This window comes from Eulemur rufifrons, chromosome 1, assembly GCF_041146395.1.
Source record: "Eulemur rufifrons isolate Redbay chromosome 1, OSU_ERuf_1, whole genome shotgun sequence".
NCBI lineage: Eukaryota > Metazoa > Chordata > Mammalia > Primates > Lemuridae > Eulemur > Eulemur rufifrons.
In genome coordinates, this window is record NC_090983.1 from 61,516,937 (window position 1) to 61,537,577 (window position 20,641).

Genomic DNA, 20,641 nt, shown 5'->3' on the forward strand with positions numbered 1-20,641 from the left:
AAAGCCTAGCACTCAGAAAAAAAAAAACCAAAAAAAAAAACATGAGTTTTCTCTGAACAAATTTTGGGAGGGAAAATGAGAGAAAGTAGATAAAAGGTAGATTTTCATATTCTTATTTCTCAATGCTTTCAAATGTCTTTTTTATTAATTCTATTTTTCTTACACAGCTCAATTTAAAGTAGTTTAGTAAGGCAAAGCTATGAATGCTGCCTGTCCCCTACAACACCATTTTCAGTCATTACTTAGGACTGACTAATGCTGCTCTAACAAGAGGTAGGTAGAGAAAAATCATAACTCTTTTAGCAGAAAATAAAATCAGACATGAATGATTGAGGAGAAAATACAGCAGCTTATATCTTTGGGTAACAAAGCAGGTTAATGATTAGTTTATTATTCGGAGGATATAAAGCAGTGTTCAGACCCTTAGGGATCCACACCCTGTATTAGTCAGGGTTTTCCAGAGAAACAGACTCAACAGGAAATATATAGAGACAGAAAGGGACTTATAAAGAATTGGCTCATGTGCTTGTGCAGACTGACCAGTCCCAAGATCTGCCATTGATAAGCTAGAGACCCTGGAGAGGAATGGTGTAGATCCACTCAGAGTCCAAAAGCCTGAGAACCAGGAGAATTGATGGCATAGTTCTCGTCCAAAGGCCAACAGGGTCAAGACCAAGGAAGTGCCATGTTTCAGTTTGAGTTCAAAGGCAGAAAATAAGCCAAAACCAATGTCCCAGTTTGAAGACAATCACACAATAAAAATTTCTTCTTACTCATGAAAGGTTCAGCCTTTTCAATCTATTCAGGCCTTCAACTGATTGGATGAGGCCCACCCACATTAAGGAGGGCAATCTTTTTTACTCAGCCTACCAATTTAAATGTTAACTTCATTCAAAAACATTCTCACATAAACACCCAGACTAATGTTTGACCAAATATCTTGGCATCTCAAGGCCCAGTTAAGATGACACATGAAAGTAGCCATCACATCCATCATCTACCATTTTTGGAAAAGAGAGTAGATAATATGTGGACACCCAATCACCACTTCAATTATTTTTCTTTGACCCTCCTGGCCCTATAAAGAGCAACAAATATGATATTCAACAATGAGACAGTAAACCATTTATAAGTTTTTCATTAGAGCAGCAGGTTTTTTCTGTCTTTCTTTTTGTGTGTAGCAGTTTAGACTCATTGCAGAGTGGGCTGGAGCAGAAAAACCAGATCAGATTCATATTCAGGGCAGATCTTATAATTTCTAGTCATTTTAAGATTTCAGCTATCAATTGCATATCTTTGTCCATATTTCTCTCATATTGTTTTAATGAAGTACATTGAATCATAGATACGTATGTATTATTTGAAAAAATCTGTAGGAAAAAAATATATGGTTATTTTGAAGCATATCAGCTAAAAATGAAAAGAGAGCAGATATGTTAATATACTTTATATGTCAAAATAGTTGTTATGGATAATTTTATTTTTATTTTAACAGGTAGTAGGTTTTCATTTTCTTGCTTACAACCTGACATTATTATTTGGTGAATCATAAAAACTCATTTCCCTAAAAATGGGTTATAGACTTTGTAGGTATGTTTTATACTTACCTGCTTTTATGACAATACATAGTCTTATTTTCTTCAAAGAAACAAATTCTTTAAAAACCTAATAAAATTTAACTCAATATATCAATTACCTACTCTGTGCCAAGCTTTCCCATCTCCTACGATATTTTAAATTTAAATATTTCCTTCTTTCATTAGTCACTTTGTAAGCTCTCAGTTATTATGCACCACCATTTTAACACTTTGCAGTGGTAAAATGTGAAATCACCATTGTTCTAGGCTCTCTCATGGGGCTGGAACATTAGATGTCAACTCATCCACTCTTAAAACACCTCTACAACATCACTAAAATTTGAGTCAGTAGAAACAAACACTCTGATGATAAACTCATACCTAAGGCAGTCCACTCTATAATTGAATAACTCTCTCCACTAGAAAATTCTTTCCTGTCTGGCCGGAAAACACAATCTCTTCTTTAGTTTTGTTGTTTTTGTTTGTTTGTTTGTTTTATTTTTGCTTATATTTCTTTTCTTTCCCTTTTCTCATTCAAAGAAATAGCTCTAAATTTGTATGGGTTTGGGAAAAGGAGATGGCAAAGTAGAACTTAGAAATTTTTACAGCTTTGTCTTTCAAAAGTCTAATACTTCAGAGGAATGTAAATTAAGATCTTGAAGAATATGAAGAGGAAAAGATTTTCCTATATTAAAAGAATATTTCCCAGAATTTAGGGGAAAAAAAGAGAGAGAGAGACAACTCCATGGCTTCCAAGAGTAGAGGAGACCTCTACTCCACTTCCCACTAAGACCAATTATAAGGCAGCCAAATGCCAACCAGAGATAGTTGAGTGGTTCCTTGGGCAGGTAAACCCAGAATCAGCTTCAATTCAGGTAACAAAGAAGCAGTGGAGTGTAGCCAATCTGAAAAGAGCACGTGTACACAATGACGTGAATTAGTTACCTATGGGTAAACTGCTGCCCTTACCACAGAGCAATGCCTAAGACCCAGAACTGAATTACAACTTGAGAAGGAGGGGGTGTCCTTAGTTGGACTGAGATTCTTTCCATCAACTCAGGAGAGCAGAGGCTAAAGGCAGACATTGTGTTATTACAGACGATTAAGAAAGTACATTTTTGGGGGCAGCTGTGTTATCCACTGAGTTTCATACTCTTATTGGTTATACTGAGGTTACTTCTGTGACATTGTTTTCTTCACAGAGATGTTGTTAACATCTTTAAACATTGTCAACCAGATTGGTGATCACCACCAGAGTATGATTTCCGAGTAGAATTACCCCACCATCTCTCTTGTTCTATGCTTTTTTTTACTACAGCCAGAGTTAGCATTTTTTGGCAGCCACATAATATTAATGGCCCAAGCTACAGATAACTAAAACTCCCAAGTCTTTTTCATTCACATAACCATTGCTGCAGTCATATAAATCTAGCTAGGAAGCCATTCTTAGCTAGATTTATACCAATATTTTGGGCTTAATATTAATTACTAGTAAATTCATTTATTTTTCTTTCTTTTATTATCTCTTTGGACCTCATGTGCAAAAAGTTGTAATGTTTATACTCTTCAATTCTTAGCATGTTATCATCATTAAACCCTATATTGCCACTTTTTTGCCTTGGTTTATTGTATTAATGTACCTTTCCCTCTGGAATCCCACTCTCATGCCTTCCTATAGGCACCCTCTCAAATGTGTTTGATACAAATTCCTGCATAGGTATCTATCCTTGACAAATACATACAGTTGTGTGTATATAGGTATTGTGAGGTGTTTTAATGTCCATATATTTTCCATATGTGATAATATATAACCTTATAAATTCAAATGTATTTTATTATAACCTCTGATTTGAGCTGTTCCTGATTTGGTATGAAGAATATTTTCTATCCACTCTATTTTATGGCATCTGCAATCTGCCAAAGAACAACATGGTATACCATAAGATCATCTCAAAGATTACCAACATCTATTAATCCTCCTCCTTTGAATTTGAGCATTCCACTAGTTACAAATCCACCTAAGAGTATCATCATCCAGTCCATGTTATATATGACATCATTGGCTTCTGGGCATTTGTGAGATTCTCTGTTTTGTCTAAGTGAGAAAGTTAGAATATACAGGAAATGAACCCAGTTTGTAGAAAACATTCTCAGAGTTGAAAATGGAGCCTCTAGGATGTCGGTGTCTTGGCTTTATGAGCAAATGCTACCTAAGTTCCCCCCAAAAAACTACTTTATGTATCACACAAACAAGAAGCTAGCACAATACTAGTTTAATTGGTGCTTTCTCTCCTTGGTCTAGGACTCTTTATAATTGACCAATTCCATTCCTTTGCTTTTTCTTGCACTGTAATTGGCCACAAGACAAATTATTATACTCAAGGTTTTCCTGATTAATCTTACCACAAACACACACTCAGAGGCACACTAATACACACCAATACCAACAGGGTATCAGCAGCTAGACCTTCACACTACTATGCAATGAAATCTCTAGCATTATCCTATGGATCATCAAGGAATGTGCACATCCATCCAAACGTGAAACTCATAGTCAACACTATGAGAGAGAAGATAGATGCCCTCAGTGGGATTTTGGAACCTTCGCAGCCTCATGGAGAGCTGTGAGCACAGCTTACTGTGTCTTGCAGTCAGCAGGAAAAGAGAGCTTCCACTGTCCACATCATCCACATCCTGAGGAAATACTGCCTAGAAAAGTAACATCATCCCAATGGAAGACAATGAATGCAAAGATGTTTATGTGGCAAATGACTAATATTTGTTGATTTTTAACTGTGGCGGAGACAATCTATACTGGAAGTCACTATAAAGAGCATTTTTCTAAAACTTAACATATTCCCTGAAATATCACAAAGGGATTCTTTGGGATACCTTATCTCAAAATTACCGGAGTGGCTAAATATAATCAGACCGTGAATTAGGAAATGTCATACTTTCGCTTTTATTCTGACACAAATTTTTATATGCAAGACTTGATCATTGGCCCCTAACCTGGCTTCGGTCCTTCCAGCTTCACCTGCGGGCCCAGGATACGGCCTATGGCCACTGTCCCAAACGGGACTCCAATCTTGCCTCAGGCCTCCTGGCTTCAAGCCCAAACTCTGCCCTGCTCTTGCCCTTCAGGTCTCTTGGCATTCCTGGTCTGACTGGAAAGAGTCCAGGCTTTCCCTGTTCTCTGGGACACTTTACATAGGCCATGTTCTTTATTTATAGCTGCTATAATCTTTTTCAGAATTCCACGAAACTGTTCCATTTGTCCTCCCTTCCTATTTAATTCCTGGGAATTAAAAAGTCATTCATGCATTTATTTACTTAATCGAGCAAATATTTATTGAGCAAATTCAATGGTCCCAACATTGTTAGTCACATGTGTAGAACATGCCTTAACAGAGCCTATGACTTTTTTCCAAATTAGCTTTTTATGAACTAGAAACTGAGCTTATGCTACTTAAAAACAAATTTATTGCACAGTTCAAAGTAAAAAGTAAAAATTTTTTGACAGCTGCTCCCATTCCTTTGCCACAATCCTACTTCCCCGTAATAGAAGTTAGTGGCATTAAGTAATGTACATAGACTTTATCTTTCACTGGAAACGCATAGTATTCGTTTCCATGCAACTCTTTACAGAATTCTTTACAGTTCAGTAGTCATAGAGTGATATATCTCACATGGGGACAAAAAATAAATCATATTATTTTATTTTTAATGAAGACTAACTTTTTTCTCCTCACCTTACTCCAAATCCAATCTATAGTGCCAAAACTACATTTCCCCTTACACAGTGATGAGATCAGAAGGTTGGATAGAAGATGTTCCTATGTTCAATCATTTTAGCCATGCTAACAACAGATAAAAGAGGATTGATCCATGTTTACTTCACAGATGCTTATACATTTTTCTTTTTCCTCAGAGTGTTATTAGATTGAAGAAATGCCAATTAGTGAAAGCCACCAAGACATGTATGGATTGTATGGAATTTACATATGTGACAAGAGCAGTCACCATCTCCCCACCCATGGAAAAACGTATGTCAGATGTATGTACCAGCATCTTTGTAAAGTATTTTCCAGCTTTATTAAGATATGATAGAAAAATTGTATATATTTAAAATACATAATGTGGTGATTTCATACAGGTATGCCTTGTGAAATGAGTCCCACAATCAATCTAATTAATGTATCTATCACTCCATATAGTTACATTTTTGTGGGTGGGGTGAGAACACGTAAGATCTATTCTCTTAGCAAATTTCAAACATACAATACATTATTATTATCTATAGTTACCATGCTGTATATTAGATCTCTAGAACTTATTCATCTTATAACTGAAAGTTTATACCAATTGACCAACATCTTCCCATTTCTCCCACCCTTCAGGCCCTGGAAACTATCATTTTATTCTCTATTTCTCAGTTTGACTTTTTGTTATATTCAACATATAAGTGGAATCATGTGATATTTATCTTTCTGTGCCTAATTTATTCTGCTTAGCCTAATATCCTCCAAGTTCCTTCACATTGTCCCAAGTAGGAGGATTTCTTTTACTTCTTGAAGGCTGAATATTCCATTGCATATACATTTTATACATACACACACACACACACACGCACACCTGCATTCACAATTTCTTTATCTATTCAACCATTGATGAACACTAAGGTTGTTTCCATATCTTGGCTATTGTGAATAATGTTGCAATGAACACAGGAGTGCAGCTCTCTCTTCAACATCCTGATTTCATTTCCTTTGGATATATACCCATAAGTGGGATTTCTAGATCATATGGTAGTTCTATTTTTAGTTTTTTGCTCATATCTTTTATTTTAGAACAACACTGAGTTTTGCTCAAGTGGCTTCTTTGATAGGAAAAAGTCACTTGCCAATATGTAGCTGACTCAGATTAAATTTATCTTTACCTTTTCACACTAACAAGCTTGGACTATTAAATTTCTTTTTTTCTTATTTTCCTAGGATCCTTCACTGAACTCAATATATCATTCTCTGAGTAATGTGTGCTGGAATTTACATTCATTTATTCATTTAACAAATATATATTGTCTACTAACCATGTGTCAGGCACTGTCCCAGGTGCTAAGGAGACCTCAGAACAAAAGAGATAAAAATTTCAGTTCTTCATGGAGGTTACATTTTACTAGGGGGAGATGGAAAATTTTACTATAAATAATACATGGTATGTTGGGTGTATTGAGTACAATGGAGGGAGAGGAAGTAACCAAGAGGCATGGCAAGTGAGGGGTGAGAGTTTGTAATTGTAAATGAGGTGGTGAGAAAAGGCCTTAATAGCAGTGGTAACATTTAAGCAAAGACATGAAAGAGATAGGAAAATGAGCCATACCAGTGTCTGGGGGGGAAATGCTCCAAGCAAAGGAAATAGGTGATGCGAAGGCCATCAGTTAGAAAATGTCTGGCTTGTTCAAAGAACAGCAAAGAGGCGAATGTGGTCAGTGCTATGAGGGAGCAGACAGGGGAGGGGTTATTATTATAGATCCTTGTAAGAGCTTTGTATTCACCTCTGAGGGAGATGGGATGCCTTGAGGGGGGCTTTTGAACAGAAGTGAGATAATCTAAAAAGTTTTAAAGAGATCATTCTGATTATCAGAGAAATGCAAACCAAAGCCACATGAGGTATCATCTCACCCCACTTAGGGTGGCTATTACCAAAAAGACAAAAAATAACAAGTGCTGGTGACAATGTGGAGAAAAGGGAACTTTTATATACTGTTGGAGGGAATGTAAACTAGTACTGTCACTGTGGAGAACAGTATGGAGGTTACTCAAGAAACCACAAATAGAATAATCATATGATCCAGCAATCCTACTACTGGGTGTGTATCCAAAAGAAAGGAAATCAATAGATCAAAGAGACATCGGCACACCCATTTTATTGTAGCACTATTCACAATAGCCAGAATATGGGATCAACCTAGGTGTCCAACAACAGATGAATGGATAAAGAAAATGTGACATATATATATGCAATGGAATACTACTCAGCCATCAAAAAGAATGAAATCCTATTATTCACTGCAATATGGATGGAACTGGAGGACATTATGTTAAGTAAAGTAATCTAGGAGCAGAAAGTTAAAAACCACATGTTCTCATTCAGATGTGGAAGCTAAAAACAATTGATCTCATAGAAGTAAATGTAGAACAGATACCAGCCACTGGGATGGACAGCGAAAATGGAGGGATAGGAAGAAATTCATTAAAAGATACAAAATTACAGCTAGTCAGGAGAAATAAGTTCGAGTGTTCTATACCACTATAGGATGATTATAGTTAACAATATTAAATTACATACTTTCAAATAGCTAGAAGGAAGATATTAGTGTTCCCAACACAAAGAAATAATAAATGTTTGATATGATGTACATACTAATTACCCTTATCTGAACACTATATGTTATATGTATCGAAACATCACTATGCACCCCATTAATATGTACAATTATGTGCCAATTAATAAAATAAAGTTTAAAAAGAAAGAGCATTCTGATCATAATGATAGACATAGACTTGGGAGCTGAAGGTTATTTCTAAGGTCCTTTCCAATGCTATGATTCTACATTCTGTACTTGAGGGATCTCTCAAGCATTTACCCAGTTCAACATAAATTACGTATAGAAAAATGATATTTTCAGCAGCCTAAGGTACTAAAATCACAATATTCTAAAAGCAAATCTAAGTATAAAGTAAGTATAGAAAAATCTGAGATTCCCTAACTTTGACAATGAGAAAGAAAAGATGAAATGACAAGAAATTAAACAAAATAATTAATCGCACATTCATACTATGTGGATTCAAGATTCAGAAAGCAAGAAATCATTTGGAAATGTATGCAGTGTGTTATAAGAGGACATACTTGGAGAAAAGAAACCAGCCCAAATTTGGCTCTGAAAATGCTAGCTGGGATGACTTGAGTAAGTTTTTTAACCTATCTGTGCCTCATTTCCAAAACTGAGAAAATAATATCCATGCCATAGCATGTGAAGATTAAATGAGACATTGCATAGAAAAGATCTGACGTGAAGTAAGTGCTCAATAAATATTGGTTCCTTTCCTTCTCCTCCTTTGAATTTAACAGCAATGTCAAATTTTGTTATGTATGTTTCAAAACCAAATATTTTGATACACCATTGAATAAACCTAAGCATGTACACTGAAAGAAAAAAGATAAATTTGCATCTGCCCTTGAGGAAAAGTGAGTTGTCTGAGCGAGAAATGAAAAAAAAACAGTATACCCTTGTAAATATTCCCCCACCCCAACATAATGACAATCTACAAATTATGAAGAATTTGTTAAAATTAAAATATAAAAGATTTACTTAAATTTTTGAGTACATAGTGGTTCAGTCACTTATAAAAAATTTTAAAAGCCTAAACTCCAAGGATTTCAATTACTGTAAAAAGAATGTATCGCAGGATTTCAAAGATTACCCCCTTTAAGACTTTTTAGATCAAATTAAAGGAAAATCAATCTTTTAAAAAATATATTTGAGAGCAAAAAATATACATTATATACTATTACCTAATCTTTACCTCTTCTTCTCTGTTTTATTTGTTTGTTTGTTATTAAAGTTTTTTACTAAAATAACTGGGTTCCATACATTTAGAGGTCACATCTAGAGAAATCAGTTTAGTTTAAATTGAATCGGCTGCTGTTTCAAGTCTTGTAACATCATTGTCGGGTATACCAATAAGTTATTATTTCCAGGAATGCCACTTACGATGTGGTGACACGTCCCATCCCCTTGGTTACAAAAAGGGAATAGTACAGATGAAAAAGATAAACAAAGTCACAGAATCCTCATGGTCAACACTAAATCAAAGTGATTCAACAAATAAAAATGGTAGAAAGAGAAAAAGCATTTCTGATCTGTTTTCTAGGCTCCAGAAGATTCATAACCTGATATATTCCTAAGTTCTGCCGGAAATTTTTCCAAATAGAAATAATGCAAAACACCACATAAATATTACAATAGAATTCTCTATTGGAATAGGTGGGAACAATGAACATATTGCTGAATGAATACAAAGTACACAGCACTTTGCAAATGAGAAGCTGTCAAAGAAGAGAGAAATTGACACATATCAGAGAACCTATTGTACCTAAAATATTAAAAATGATGATGAATAAAGACTACTTTTTCTTGTTGCTTAGTTCTTCTCTTAGGCAAGAACATTTTCTTGAAAGAGCACACTAAATGCACTCTCCAGTTGATTCATTTTCACACTAGATTGCAAATGTGTGGGAGAACCAAAAAAAAAAAAAAAAGCCTTTTGATTAGATTAGTAAGAAGGGGATGTGTGATTCATCCATAAAATGATAGGAGCTATATTTGTTCTAGTGATGCATCTAAGATTGCATTTCCAGTTGCTTGATTTAAGATGGTACTTTTGGAACTTGTATCTAGAAAAATTAAAAAAAATTCTTAAGCCGAAATAATCGTTCTTTCTGACCTAAAATTGAAATCAAAAAACTTCTGAAATGATTATATGAGTATTAATTATTATGGAGAAGAGTTATTAGGGGCAGAGTCAGGGGGAAGAGTCAGAAATAATATATTCCATGTCCATGGAAATGGGGAGGCCAGGAAAATATGGTGCAGGATTACAGGGTTCAGAATTGAAGCCTTTATGTGAGAACATTGAAATATGGCAATCCATATGTGGTCATGCAAGGAGATATACTAGTATACATCATCGAGGCCTGACTCATTTTTCTTCCTTATACCTTTATATATTTTGTTGGTCCAGTGTGACCTGTTGAAGATTTGCTACTAGATCATGTGTCATTAAACTTTCTAGTCTGGTACAGACTTGCACTTCTCTCTCTTCTTTTCCCTTGACGAAATACCCAGCCAAATCACATTTGCTATAGTCACTAAGAGTTCAGGAGAATATGAAATTAAGAATATTTGAAATTTATCAAACGATAGATAAAATAACTTCCAAAGTTACATGTTATTCCTAATATCTAAATTTTGTCTGTGTTATAAAAATGACTACTGGTACAAGTATAGGAATGCCATTTAAGAGTGGAACAAATGTCTTTTCTCTGTTATTTAACTACCCAGTGCTCAAAGTATTCAAATATTACACATCTTACCCCCAGAGATCGTTGATATAGATTATATGGAAATAAAATTCAATTCAAATTTAACATTAATCACACTTTATGATAACTGCATTGATTTATAATAGTTCTGACTACTGTGGCTGGTCTTGCATTTGGCAGTTATATTACACTTGACAAGGAAGGGCAAGTATAACAGTATGACAAGTTTTCTCATTTAAGAGAGGAATATTAGACAGCTATGAAATCCTTCTGTTAGGAAGATAAAGAGGGATTCTGGGTCTCCTAGGGACAAAAGTGGGTGCTGTTGCCCCCATCTTGGTCCTGCCCAACCCTGATTCTCCACACCTGGGGTAGGAGGGAATACCCTATGAATCTGCCAATCAGAACTTGGTGCACTAGCTGCAAAAGAATGCAGAGGACTCTCTGGCCCACAGGCCAAGCCACGGAAAGTGACCTAGAACACAGAAGTAGTTAAGGCTCAAGTCATGTGACTCCCAACTGTCTAATCAAAGTGGTTCCATGGTGATATCTGAACCACAAAGGAGGTCCCTCTCCAGACACTATAAAAGAGGATGCAGACCATAGCCAAGGTCTCTCTCTCTCTCTTTGCCCTTCCTTTAGCTTGCCCTGAAGCGACAATGGGTTCGGTCGTCACCTGTGGTGTATGTATCATGCTCTGTAAACTTGTATCTTGCTCTTACCCTATAATCCTATCTTTCTCTCCTCAATAAACCTCATTTTCATGCTTGCCTAACTTTGGCTTGTCTGGTCATTCTTCGGCCATGAGCACGCCAAGAACCAAGAGTTTCAGATTAAAACCTGACACTTCTATAAAATGAAACATTTCATTTTACCTTATGTGGTACTTCTTATTTTGGTCTCAATGGAGTGGCATGTACAAATGGTGTCTAAATATCACCAAATATTAAGGCAAAATGTGAACATCTAGATATTTTGAAAGACCTGGATATTTTAGTTTTCACTATTCTTATGCATTTTGGCTGCAATAAACTATGCTAATCTCAGAATTTCTTAATAACCTTTTTCTGAATGTTGGGTATTTCAGATGATTTTATGAGTGAATCAAGTTGCCTTTCTCGTGCTGTAATTGACCTTTGACATTGGATGAGAAATTGGAAAAGCCCAATTTGATTCTTTTGTGGTAGATGTAGTCACTGGAAAGACCTAGGAAGAAGGAGCTACAACAATAAAGAGGTTGCTAAATCTCTCTATACAATGGAGCTCAAGTAAGGAAACAAGCTTAAAGAATGAATCTTCACTTCAACCCTTGCAAATTACTTAATCTCTCTGAGGCTCCGTTTGCTCACCTATAAATGGGGATAATATTGCCCACTTCACTTGACTGCTGTGACAATTAACTGAGATAATATAAAGCATTTAGCATAAAGCCTGAAAGCTAGAAGCATTTAACAAATGTTACTTTCTATTTACCTTCTTTTGTGCTAAAGAAACAAAGTCCAGTTTTGATCAAAGCCTTTTATCATGTTAAATATCAACTTTCTTCCTTAATGATTAAATCCTTGCTGATCTTTTATGCCATGATGTTTGTGTTAATTGAATAGTGATTCAAGATGTCTATGTACTACATACTACAATTAGAGATGAAACTACCATCCAATGTAGGCCCTTTCCTACTTAAGAATGGTTTGTGTTCCAAAAGCCATTTTGTTAATTCAGTCTTAAGAATTTAAACCACATATTCCCAAAGAAACAATGCTTATGTAATCTATTATTTACCTGAAGTATTATAAGTACTGAAGAATTTAACAGCTTACAATAATATTCTCTGGGAAAATGTATTTAAAATTCCAAGTTGGGCCTTTGGTAATATGTACCCACCACAGGCAATGAGAACAGTATTTCTCTTAGCTCCAAGCTACTGTGGGATCCTCTGCAGGCTGTTACATAGTAAACCTTTGGCAAGGAGACTGCTTACCCCCTCCACTGCCATTGTCTTTTTCTCAGGCTCCACTGGTATAGCTTTCTTACCTTTAGGCTCATCCCTCCACCCCTCCCCAACAGACACACACACACACACACACACACACACGTATGTTTCTCTTTTCCTTTAAGAACAATTGTCTCTCCATTGCTACCATTCCTGATCACTCTTCTCCCCCCAACCACTGTAAAACTTAAGGCAAATTTAAAACCCTGATTTGCCCCCTGAATCTCCAGAGTAAACACATAATCCTTTTGATTTGGGGGGGAAGAGGAAGGGATAATCAGAGGGTATAGCCAGGAAACTGATGGAAACTAAAGATCATTAAATATCCTATTCTATACATGCATTTCTCTGACCTTATCGTATTTCTCATTGTTTCATGTAGGCCTAGCAGAAAATTAAAGACATCATTAATACTTCACAGAGCAAACTAGAATTACAGGGTCTGAGATTTGATGAATGAGAGGGGGAGAGTGACCATGGAACAGGACTGGATATCTAATGGAGATAGAAGAGCAGGATGCTGGTGGAAAACGTCTCAGAAACTGGTTGTTGACTAAATGAATGCGGGAGTAAACTAGAGTGAGATTTCCCCCAGTAAATAAGCTTTGAAAACTATAAAAAGACAGACAATTGTTATGGTGCCTCCCCTTATGCCTGGTCCACATTGGCAAATGGGAATCTTTGGAGGCCAGATGTGGTGGTTTACACCTATAATCCCAGCACTTTGGGAGGCTGAGGCAGGAGGATCGCTTGAGACTAGGAGTTTAAGACCAGCCTGGGCAACACAGCAAGTCCCTATTTCTACAAAATATAAAAAATAAATTAAACAGTCATGGTGGCACTCTCCTGTAGACCCAGACTTGGGAGGTTGAGGTGGGAGGCTTGCTTTAGCCCAGGAATTTGAAGTTGCAGTGAGCTATAATCATGCCACTACACTCTAGCCTGGACAACAGAGGGAGAACCCATCTCTAAAGAGAAAAAATAAAAAATTAAATGGAAAGGATTGGGAATTCCTGGAGTGTATAATAAATATCACAGTGGGCAAGCAGGTATTCTGATGTGTGCAGTATTCATAGAAGTAGTAAGGTATAGTGAAAAGAGCCTTACTTGCAAGTCATCCGGGTTTGAGATTACATTCTGTCACTTCTGAGTCAGATGCCTTTGGGTAATTCTTGTAGTTTTCTGGGCCTCTGTTTTATCATTTGTGAAGTGATGAACCTGAAATACTAAAGGAATAAACAACTAAATACATTTTTTAAATTAAAAAAAAGACCTGCAACTTAGATCATTAGAGTTTGAACATGGGTACTTTTAAAAAAATTGTCCCAGTAGCATCGTCTACATAATGAAGAGCACACACATGAATCCGAGACGTTCAGTCAGCCATTCAAATGGCTCCAGACACAGGGGTGTGTGGCATACTGCCATCAGAGCACCTGTGTTGCTGATAGATATTTTCCTTTTCTAACTGAAGGTTTGAATATCCTGGTGACAGAGACTAAGAAGGACCCAAATAGCTAGTATGATTTCTTACTCCTCACCTTAGTCAAGAGCCCATCCCACATAAAAGAAATAATAAGAAAATTATTTTGCATGCACTTCCATTCAAACCAAGTCACTGAAGGCATTTACTTGAACAGAGTACATCCTTTATTGAAGAGTAAGGAAGATGAACTCACTTTTTTATTTTTTTTTTTTTTTTAGCATAAAAAACAGTGGCCAGGGTCAAGTAGCATGCTGCTAGCTGAGTTGTGGCCAGCATGGCTTATTAAGGCTATTTGTTGAAAGAGCTTGCATCAAGTGACTTGGCTCATTTTTAAATTTGTTTTTTTTTCCTTCCTAACAAGTGCCAGACACGTGAGGCCATAATGAGTTTAATTAAAGTCAATGGCAGCCAATAATTCAAACCTTATAAATGTAATTTGGGAGCAAACAAAACTCCTAAGTCAAAACATGAAATATTCCACTTAGGTGAAAGTTTTAATCATGTTTATAAAATAAAATTATCAAGTATATTATGGGCCAATAATATACAAAAGTGCAGAGATCTGATTTCCAGCATTGGATCTACCTCAATGTTATTTGGGGCAGGGACAAACAAGAGTGAGATTGCCTCCAGTAAATGAGTTTTGAAAACTATAAAGAGATACACCATTGTGTGTAGCCTCCCCTTCTTCCTAGTCCACCTTGGCAAATGGGAAGAGAACTTTTTGTAGCACCCAACCACATGCTTGTACATCATTAGTACCTAATATATATTTGTTAAGCACATAATGTTTTTAAAATGCATTGCCAGTAATAAGCAATAAGAACGATACGAAATATAGACAACAAACAGCTATTAATACAAAGGAGAAAAGGCAGATGAAGGGAGGTGGAGGAGAGGCTTATTTCATGAACTCATAATCTTTGTAATTCTCATATCAAGCTAAATTGTTGCCCCTTCCTAGAAAGATTTAGCATGAGTTACAATGAGTATAAATACTAAGAAGAATTTATCACTTTTTCAGGATGTACTACTAAGTGTCACACATAATTAAAATAATAATTTGGAAATGATTCATTTCCAAAATAAACAGATCAAGTCTATAAAGGGATGGAAGCCTCTTGATTAACATATGTAGACTTCCTCTAACATTTTCAGCAAACACATTAAGGTCATTTTTAACAAAATAGATGTCTTACTACTAACTCAGTAGCTAAACGTTTATATTATTTACATATCATAGTAATACAAAATTTTTGTTGGATCCATTCTCATTTTCACCCAAATCATTTGGCTCTTACATTCTGTTGAAATCTACTCTCCTATTCGAGAGAAGTTTCAAGATTCAAATTGCAAATAAAAAAACCAAATCATATGGGCCATGCTGTTCATCGTTACTTGAACTACAGTGGTTTCCATCCTCCACAGGCTCGGGAAACCAATGTTTTTAATCCCTTTCATTTATAAAAAGCCAAAACATGTTATTGGAGCATGTAAAATAAGAAGATGAAGCAGACAATTAATTTTTTAATTGAGAAATTTGTGTATTTAAAGTCTGACAAACTGACTACCTAGCCTTTCTCTACCATTAAAAATGTTACTCTCCTGGGGTAAAGAAATACATGTTCACTTCATTGAAGCTACCAGAGCTCAGTTTAATTCTCTTGAAAGATGCAATTAAAAGTCTGAATTTTGAAATATTTAAATTTGGCTTCATGTCCCAGAACTTTAAATACCTCTTTGATTACATGTTGATGTTTTAAGGTAAATTTATTATGTGTTGCTTATATACACAAATATTTGGAATACATTCTTCATATTCCATAATAAAAATATTTTACATAATTTTTGAATAATAAATGATGAACTATGATCCTCTTCATGCATAGTAAATGTTAAATGCTGCATTGTTTGCAGACATTAAGCCATAAGTGTTATTTGAGATCTTACAAAATCCTGACCCCTTTAAAAGCCAAACAGCACTACGGCAGGCCTTCCCTAGCAACTGTATTCATAATGGCAGTCTCCGACAGTCAGTCAAACTAAATAAACCATCAAGAATTCCAAGCTAGAAATGAGTTGTTGAGGGCTCCCGTTATCATGTCGAGACTGAGGTCATGGAGGAAACCGGAATGTTATTTTCACTAGTGCTGGCCTGCCAGTTAGTGCTGGAATTAGATTTTAGTGAAGGTGAACTTCACCATTGCTGATACTGGCAGAAATGCACTCAAAATCCTTGTAAGGGCATCAGAAAGGCTTGTGGATTACAGAGAGGTGAATTCACCCCCTCTCCTCTTTCTCTGTTCCTTGTCTTGAGTGTCTCCTGTTTATCTAGAAAACCATTGCCATATACCAGGGTTTATGATCCCCAATCTGTCTGCCAAGGCTGGGATTCAAACCTAAACTTCCTGAGCTCAGACTGTCAGCACACTCGAAGGGCATAAACCTCGGTGCATACTGGTTAAGTGACAGAGCCCTTTGGAGAGTGGAACACTCCACAGATGGTTTTCTTTGCTTTTAGAATGCAGTTGTTTTATTTTAATGGGAAGATTTATAAAACATTACTGCCTCATTACATTTTAGGTCAATAAAGCTTCTTAGCAAGTGAAAAAGGCATACAGTGAAGGTGCTGACCTCTTCCCAAGCACATGATTCCTGCTACTCAGACCTTTCTGGAAGTGACAGAGGACTTAGGGATAGACAAGTGGAAAGTTTAAACTTCTACTATGAAAACAGAATTTGAAAAATTACAATGCACCCAGACTCTTACTGTATTTCTTTTACTTTCTAACAATACAAACTGACTCAGTTATTCTGATTTTATGTCAGTTGCTTTAACAATGGAAACTCAAGGGAAAAGATAAAAATCTACATTTATAAAATGTCCTTTGCTACAAGATCAATGTGTGATACAGGTTGCTAGTAGACTATATAACTTAAAATAGTATTTTTTAGTTGTGAATGTGACTATAGAATAATACAGCTCATATATGCAATTTTTTCTTCTGCCAAGGGAGCGATTACGGGCATGGTACTGAAAGTTACTACTAAGTGCATAAGAAAGAATTTTTCATTTCACTTCTACAATATCATTTGTGAAGCAGTGAGTCAGGTGCAAACAGCTTGCGTTCTTCTTGTACTCTAGACCAAACCCCTAAACACTATTATATTTACAGAAATAAGCTCGTATGAATTCAGATTAATGATGGCCTTTTCTCATAGCCAGATTAGCTGTAGCAGTGCTTCCGTGTAAATAGGCTCAATGTACTATCAAGAAGGCATTATTTACCACAGTTCCAGATATTGCAAATACAGTTAGCAAGACAGAGATCTTTATTGACATATAGACGAAATGGAGAGAATTAGTACAATTAAGATGCATCAGCATGAAATAAAAGTTTTTGAAAGAATGAGCTAAAGCTTTGAGAACAAGGCTTGGTGAGTAGGAGTGGATCTCTCCAGGTAGCTGAATACTAAGCCAGAGGCAAGAGCCTTTGTTATACCTACTGTATTGGCAATAATAAGCCAACATAGACTTGGAGCTTTGACAAGTTATAATATTTCATATTCTTATTTTAAAACAATATTTCAGAATTATTTATTACTTTCTATTGAGCTTGGTGGAAATAACCTTTGTCCTGGATTTTGAGCACTAACAAGCATTTTCATATCAGTCTAACATCAACATTTGAAATAGATCCAAAACCAAATATTCTCAAGATCAGAAATAGAGCAGCCTGTTACATCATTTCCTAAAAAAATTATGATCTGAGATGCACAGGGTCTTTTATAACTGATTTTTGAAGGTTATATTTTTTTTAAAAAAAGAAGCCTAAGGAAGCAAGGTGATCTCTATGATAAAGGTCATTTTCTCTCTCTCCTTTTCTCCCTGTCCACGTTGGTCAGCAGTCCACACAGAGATTCTGATGCTCATGTTATGATCCAATGCTCATGGACAATGGGTTGGTAGAGTGAATTGTTTATTTTGTGTATAATGTTGAAGGCTATAAGTGGAATTGCTGCCTGAATCCTACTGTTGGCCTCTCTTTGCCTCCAAATAATGGCCAATCGATTATGTGCACAAAGAATTCAATAAAATAGGGCAAGATGCAGGTTGGCTGTATTTTTAATGCAGGGAGCTGTCTAGTAAAGCAAGGCTAGAGAAGAGACAGAATTTTCCTTCTTCTAAGGGCAGAACACCTGCCCTACCAAATATCCAACATGGGAGGAGAAAAAAGAGAGAGATACCATGTCTGTTACAGGCAAGTGTTCCAAGGCATAGAAAAAAATAGAGTCTTTTTCCATATTTGGGCATCAGTGTAAGCTGACCCACTAGTAACCAGGACATGGCCAAATCAAAGAAGTCACTCTGTCTTCTGGGGAAGGAGCAAATAATTGGGTGGAGAAAGGGGCCAGCATTTATTGGAGGGACAAAGCAGGACATTGTTAAGGGATGTTCCCTTCCTGTATGAAAACTCAAGAGCAAACAAGTATTACACTTTCAACACATAACAAGTTATGTAAACTCTTTGTATGTCCAAGAGTTAATTCTGCCTTTCTTACCAGTAGAGTTTAACACAGAGTTTCATAAGAGGAAATGCCTCTGACTTAGAATTTACCAGAGCATATTTCCTATAACACTGTTTCTTTGTGATGTAATTTTAAAGCAAGTGGAGAATCCAGTAGCCAAGTGTGATCAGTATTGAATTAAACAATTCAATGGCTTATTGGGATAAGCCATTTTCTTTATGGAAGGACTTCTCGACTTTTAATATGTGAATGTGTATTGTGAACATTTGAGAGAGATATAGTATGTAATGTTTCCCAAAATTATTTGATCACCAGATTCTGTTTTTTAGTAATATCTCACAGGATCAGTATTCTTAGAAGCACTTCCAGAACACCTACGCCATTGCGTGAAGACAGATCAAAGAGCATGATAGCAGGCAGGAGTCATAAAAGCCAAGGCTTTTGGGGTCTGGAACTGTATAGGTTGATGTTAGATGCCAAGGCTAAGAACTGGCAGCTCTAGATTTGAATTCAGTTCCAGTAATGGAACTCAGTAAGCAGAGACGATAAAGAAAATATGAATGATAATGTTTTTAGATGAGCATATTCTGTCCCACTCTGTCTCCAAATAATACTGCAAACCTGGCGTACTTGACTCATTCATATTGCCTGCTACATGCCTGAAGGCATCTGAGTTGGTAATGCATTTCTTAGAAATTCTACAATCTGACCAAGAGGAAAGCAGAACTACCTGGTCAATTCCTGATCCATCCTGGGCTCTGAAGCTTATAGAGTCAGCTATGATTAGGGGCTTGCCACGTGGACCACTTTTGATGGGAAAGGTGTTAGAGCCGATTTCACTAGATTCATATAACTCTGAGGCATAGTCAGAGGCAATTTTATTTTTAAGTGCTAAGGAGGTGGCCAAGTTCTCCTAGACATTAGCATTTTTGCTTAATCTACAACCCTTCCAACCCAGCATTTTATCTTTCTTCTCTGCACTAAAATCCTAAAAATGGATGTCCCATTCATTTATACTTCTTAAGTGAAACCTTCCCCAAATGCTCATGCACTGTATCATTACCGATTATTAAGTTTTATGTTTTTAAATAATTTTGAAGAAAACTCTAAAATGTGTTATAAGTCTGTCTATTTTAACGAATAGAATATATTGATCAGAATCAAAATATTTCTCAATATCTTGGAATAATTACATTGAACACTAATCATTACACTGCACTGTAATGCATAAGATTCACAGAAGCTGATGAAGCATATGGTGTTAGTTCTACACTAAGTGATCCCAGAAAGCAACAATTTTGCAGTTTTCTTATTGTTTTTTCCTTCATCTCTCTTTTTGTCATAAGGTTTTCTGTTGTCATTTTCACTGCTCTCAGTATGCCTGAGTAATCTGTAGTACACAAAAAATCAGATGGATATAACTGTTAGAATTGTATATTACATAGCAGTAAATGGACTAGTATTGAACTAGTTTTCTACAAGACAACTAAGTATATTTAGTGTGCATACTTGGAAACTTCACTTTGGGATGGCCAAAGGTATTTTGTTTATTTCTGGATTGTTGGCTATGATTTGAGGTGATAGAATGTTTCTCTACTTGTTTGTAAACATATATAAAACCCTAAATCCTTTAATTCAATTGTAAATGCTACAAAAATAGTTTATTTGATATTTAAAGAACATTCTACATGGTGGCACACATTAAGTGCTCAATAAATATCTGCTGGCTGAGTGAATCTTTAATTTGCTCTTCCTTACCTGGACTTCACAACTGTGAGATTTGACTAGAATTACTTGAAAAATTATTTTACCTGGAATAATCATTGTATGTTATGAGTTGAATTGCATCCCCCCAAAAATATGGTAAAGTCCTAATCTCCAGTACCTCAGAATGTAACTTATTCAGAAATAAGATCTTGACAGATGTAAATAGTGAATTTTCTGTTGTTTTGA